This window comes from Rana temporaria, chromosome 3 (genome assembly GCF_905171775.1).
Source record: "Rana temporaria chromosome 3, aRanTem1.1, whole genome shotgun sequence".
NCBI lineage: Eukaryota > Metazoa > Chordata > Amphibia > Anura > Ranidae > Rana > Rana temporaria.
In genome coordinates, this window is record NC_053491.1 from 492259535 (window position 1) to 492265492 (window position 5958).

The 5958-nt window shown below is 47.0% G+C and overlaps 1 pseudogene; it reads left to right on the plus strand.

Moving 5' to 3' along the window:
- Nucleotides 1-465: 465 nt before the first annotated feature.
- On the plus strand, nt 466-5677 carry LOC120933802 (annotated as a pseudogene).
- Nucleotides 5678-5958: the final 281 nt, after the last annotated feature.

Genomic DNA, 5958 nt, shown 5'->3' on the forward strand with positions numbered 1-5958 from the left:
ACCATACCTGTGCTGAGTTCCTGGGTCTGTACACCTGCTGTGCCCATTATGAGGGGTTCCCACCATCCCTGTGCTGAGTACCCGGGTCTGCACCCGCTGTGCCCCATTATGAGGGGTTCCCACCATCCCTGTGCTACTGAGCCCTGCAATAAGTCTCTCCTGTTGGTGTGAGTGACATTAGTAGTATGGTGTAGTATCAGTTGTATGTGATCCAATCATTGTACATCCTTGTGAGGTTCCTCTCCATGCAGCTTGTGTAGCACACTCCATGTGGACCCGTCTCTCCCATCTGATTCCAGTATGAGGATGAATCTCGTCATCTTCTCCACTGGATCTCCAGGGGGGTGAGGTGACCTCCATTATTGGTTCATCTCCCATCCATCATGTATAGTCCCAGCCATTGGGTGTGGTGATGATTGGCCCCAGCTGGGGGTATCAGTGGTTGGTGGGAGGGGTATAAAGGACGGCTCTCTCTCCCTCATTCATTGTGTCTCTCATGGGGAGGATGGGTTTTCTGGTGAAAGGTGGTTGGGTGCTGCTCCTGGCTGTGGCCTATTGGTCAGGGTTTGGCTGTGATGGAGTCTTGGTGAGACATGGCCACCAGTCAGATTGGTGGAGGAGCAACCAGCGGGCTTTACCTGGCCAGGGCTCTGCTATATTGGGCTTGAGAGACAGGAATGCTAATCGCCCTGTTGTGGGAGTTGGGGCCTCTAGGGGTTCACTTGGTGGACGTGTTGTTGGGGTTCCACGAGATCTGCCGCAGCCTGGGAGCTCCCCTATCAGCATCCAGTGTGGAGAGGACAACATGGTGGTCACCGTCCAGAGGGATTTCTATGGGATTGGGAAGCTGGTCCAACCTTCTGACCTGAGCCTGGGGCCCCGTGGCTGCGAACCCGACCCCCAGACACCACTGTTACCTTCCAGATCAACCTCCAGGACTGCGGCAACACGGTGCAGGTAATCTTCACATATTCCCCTGTAACCATGTATTTTAGTCAATGGGTCCCCCCCACACTTTCCAGTAGTCTGTATAGAAGAATCTTATTTGCTGGTTTCACTCACCTGGAACCACCTAGTTCCTAATGACCCTGTAGCTGATGTTCCTTTGTGATGTCGTCCCCCCATGCATTCCATTGTTCTGGGGGCTTGTCTCCAACAATATTTCAACACTATATTGCTGCAGCCTGTCCACTCTTGATTGCAACTTTAAAGCCCCACCAGCTCCAGTTTGGGAAGGTGAAGGTAGTACTGAAGACCAAATCCTTTTGAATAGGGTACTGGAGTGTTAGAACCTCTGTTGGGTATTTTGTTCCATTGAGGGGTTTCCCGTTACTTTCTGTTGCCAAAACGGGAAGTGAGGAAATTCCCCTGGTTGTCGCAGAACAGGTGTCCCCATAGGATACAGACAAATCAAAACCTGATGGGGTTTTTATCCATATCACTTTATCTAAAGTTTTTTCCTTCAGGTACTTTAAACCCCAATCCTATGGGGGCCCTTTACCTTGTTTGCTTGAATGATGGGGGGGAGAAACTTCCCCTGGTTTTTCCCTTCAATCTGTCTACACCATAGACAGGAGTCGATCATGCTTGTGAGGTAAGTCTGCATATCTGAGATGGCTGCTTGGAGTGACAGGACCAGGGCCGATCCTGGGCGGGTGCGCAGGGTGCAGTTCACCCGGGCGCCACAGAGGTGTAATTTACACAGTAAGCCGTGCATTTTTATAGCACTGATCGCTGTAAAAAAATTGACTGGTCGCAAAATGGCGTCAAGTGTCCGATTAGTCTGCTGTAATGTCAAAGTTGTGATAAAAATCGCAGATCGCGCCATTACTTTTAAAAACAAATTAAAAACAAATTATAATAAAAATGCCATAAATACATCCCCCTATTTTGTAGATGCTATAACTTTTGCGCAAATCAATATACTTATTGCGATATTTCATTGAAAATGCATATCGGCCTAAACTAAAATTATTTTTATATAACTTACCTTTGTAACTGGAAAAAACATTTGAACAATGGTGGGCTTGGGTCTTGGTCTCAGAAATGGGCCAAACTATGTTGGCTTCCCATGCTGGTCTGTATCATTCTCCTCTTCTCTACACAGATGATGCAAGACTGGCTAATCTACACCACCAACCTGACCTACAGCCCAACCTCCTCCATTCCAATCATCCGAACCAACCCAGCTGTGGTCCCCATAATGTGTTTCTACTACCGGTGAGTCAACACTACTGGATCAGCTTACACTAGGGCGCCATGCAGGTCCCAGCTGGTGTTCAGCATCTTGGTGGAGTTTTTCTGACATCTGTTCTTGCCAAGAGATTTCCATGTACAGTGGAACCTCGGATTACGAGCATATCAGTTTCCCCATTGAAGTCAATGGAAACTAAAATAATTTGTTTCGCATTGACTTCAATGGCATGCAATACCGCATGCGGCTGGAGAGCCTCGGTCGAAAGGCCCAAGGACACCTCGGCTGACCTCGGAAAGACTTGGTTCCCAAGGTCAGCAGAGCTGTCCTCGGGCCTTTCCATGCATTTCTGAACAGCGGCAATGCTCGGCTCCTCATAGGACATACAAATGAATTTTATTGTGTTCAAAGGTGTGTACAACACGAGCCATACAATTGCATGGTATACAGAGATCCCTCAATGCTATTTGGAATGTGGGTACCTATATAACGTAGCTTCTTCGGGAAAATAAATATGAAATTTGATGGTTGGTCTGTTGGCAATCCATTTTGACATTATGGGTTCAAGTATTTGGTTTTGGCTACTCTTGACATCTGTAGGCGCAACCTAACCCTTCTACTGCAATAACGACCAATTGAATCTTACTAAGTGATCATGGGAGGATCTGCATTGACCATGGTGGCTAACTTTAAGTTTCTTCAGAGAACTTCATGATCAAGATGGTGGGGCTCCCTTTATTGCCCCTGAAAGTTTTACAATATTCCTTTTTTGGCAATGTTGGGGTGATCATGAAGATGTATTGGCCTTAAGATAATCTGGGGACAAATGTTTGCTGGTCACTTGGCAGTTCACGCTTCAGGGATTATGTCCCGATTATGACTTCACTATCTGGCTCTATCCTGTTACTGTCCTCCAACAGGAACGGAATTAACCAGGCTGCCGTTTAGTAACTTTCTGGCTAGTGCGATTGTAACCAGGATTTGACTCTGTACTCCACAAGTTGTGATCAGGAAAAGAGTAATCTGAATTTGTGACATTAAATGACTTCCGTTGACTCATTCCTGACCTTGATCCTGTTCTCTGTAGGCACAGTAATGTGAGCAGCCAGGCCATTAAGCCAACGTGGGTTCCATTCAGCACCACTGTGTCTTCAGAAGAAAGGTTGTCCTTCTCTTTGGTCCTGATGACTGGTGAGGAAGATGGGTGTTCCCGGGGGGGGGTTGGTGTTGGGCCTTTACTAATCCCCTTTTTCCTTATGTATACAGAGGACTGGAGTGGTCCCAGAAGTTCTCCCATCTATCAGTTGGGGGATATTCTCTACATGCAGGCCTCTGTGGATACTCACAACCAAATGGATATGATCCTGTATGTGGACCGCTGTGTGGCCACCATATCTCCTGATGCCACCTCTTCTCCAAGTTATGACCTCATTACAGACAATGGGTATGGTTTTCAGTGGTGGGTGGGGGAGGAGGTTGGGTTGCCATTTGACCCAAATTGTAAGTGACCATCTTCTGCAGGTGTCTGGTGGATGGAACACAAGCTGACGCCTCCTCAGCCTTCATCACTCCAAGGGTCCAGACTAACACTCTACAGTTCACGGTGGATGCCTTCCGGTTCATAGGAAATGATGTCTCTCTGGTGAGGACTGTTAGAATTGGTTGCACAGATTGGTGCCTTCTAGGAATGTTTAACCTACTAAAACCTTCTATTCCAGATCTACTTGACCTGTTACCTGAGAGCTGCTGCTGCCACCCAGGTCCCAGATCCCACCAACAAGGCCTGTTCCTATAGTAAAGCCACAAACAGGTGAGACTATTAAAATGGCTGTTGGGCGTCCGTGGGTTGCTGCTCTTCCCATAGCATTTGTCTGTCTGTGATCACTTCTGCATTGATCTAGTAACAAGTGACTGGGACAGACTTTATGGACACAACATAGTGGCTTGATACAACAATGGTGTAATGGTACACAGGTATTCCTCTGTAGGCCCCTTCCCATACCATGCACGTTGGTAACTTAGCTTGCAAGATAAGTAGCCTCATGGGCTTGAAAGTTGGTCTACAAGATCTTGTATGCCAACATAATCAGAATCATGGTACTCTGACTCCCTTTGTGGTCAGCTGTAATTTCCCTCCAAGGGGATCAACTTGTCACAAAGTAGTACTATAGGCAAAGCTTTTTCAATAAACCAGTAAAGTCGTGTCACAGGATAAAAAAAAAAAACAATTTCTTTATCTGCCCCGTTGCATATTTCCCTTTTAATTCCTGTCCCATAGCCAAACAGGTAGTAGGGAAATTCTTCTGGGACCCCCAGGTCACCCAACCTAGTATCCCCATTGGAAGACTTCTACTTATTTTGGGGACTGGTCAAAAATGTATTTTTTCTTTGAAATATATTGGGTAAACTGGATAAATCTAAGGGGACATGGCAACAAAAACTGTTCTAATCTGTCTCTACTGCATCTGGAGGGATGAGCCCCAAGTCCTCTCAAGGTAAATGTCGAAATAGCCATTCAGTGTTTGCTTTTCACCGAGCTTCCAGTGCATCTTCTAAAGATTGTCATACTGATTTTGGTTTGTCTTCTCCAGCTGGTCTGCAGTTGAGGGCCCCAGCAGTATCTGCCAGTGTTGTGGGACACCAGGAACCTGCAGCAACCCCACTGGTCTTACAGGAGGAAGGAGCCGACTTCAAAGACCGAGAGCCAAGAGGCAAGCCTTGGACGGTGAGTCTTAACCATGCATCTGCTGTATACAACAATGGTGTGGCCGCATCTGCTCCTTTCAATGGAAGATGTCCTGAGAATGGATTTCCTCCTGTTGCATTATGACAGGAGGGTTGGGGTCCTGACTGGTTTGGGGTATTTTGCCTGGATTCTTATACCCCCCTTTCACCCGAACAATAGACCAGGTGGCAATGAAAGGGGGGTGGCATGGCTAGTACTTGGATGGCCTTTATATTGCTACTTCTATCGCCCGAAGACTTCCCCCCCCCCCCCCCTCACTTTTTTCAGAGCTATAACAGGAAGATGGATCTCCTGCACGGCCTTTTCATAGCAATGCAAATTTTAAGGGTTCAACCCATCCTTTCCTTTTTGTCAAATTGGTTGATATGAAAAGTTGCTTCATGAGGGTCTACAGTGGACACCACCTCTGCACTCTTTAGTAGGAGTTGAGTTATCACCTGAAAGCCCTTTGGTTTCATTGTATAGATGTGTATTTGCCTCCTGACCCTCCAATGTTTCTCCTGCAGAACCTATCATGGAAGAGGGACAGTCGGTGACCACCTTGGGACCTCTGCTTGTGATTGGGCCAAAACAAAGTGACCTTGCGGCTGCCGTGATGAAGGAAGAGGCCGCCCCCGCAGAGCTCTGGTGGTTGGTGACTGTTGGGTGTGTCAGTCTTCTTGTAGTCGCTGTGTGTACGGTGTTCATTGTCAAGTCTCCGAAAAAGCCGCAATATGTACTGTCTGTAGAAAAATAAACATCCTTTAATATGGTCTTTTGCTTTAATTATAGATGGTAATGCAGTATCGTTTTAGTGGGGCTCTAATTATCTATGGGTCTCATGCGACAGCCTTCTGCCCCCCACCTTGTCTCAGCCCTGGTCTCATGTTTTTATGAAGGTCGGTGGTTTCTCCAATGAACTTCTCAATTTGGGGCAGTAGGGTCACAAGGGCTGCAGATCTACTACAGAATGGAGATCATGACTTTCTGCCCCTTAATGCATCATTGGGTCCTCACTTTGGCTTCCTATATCCCTCTT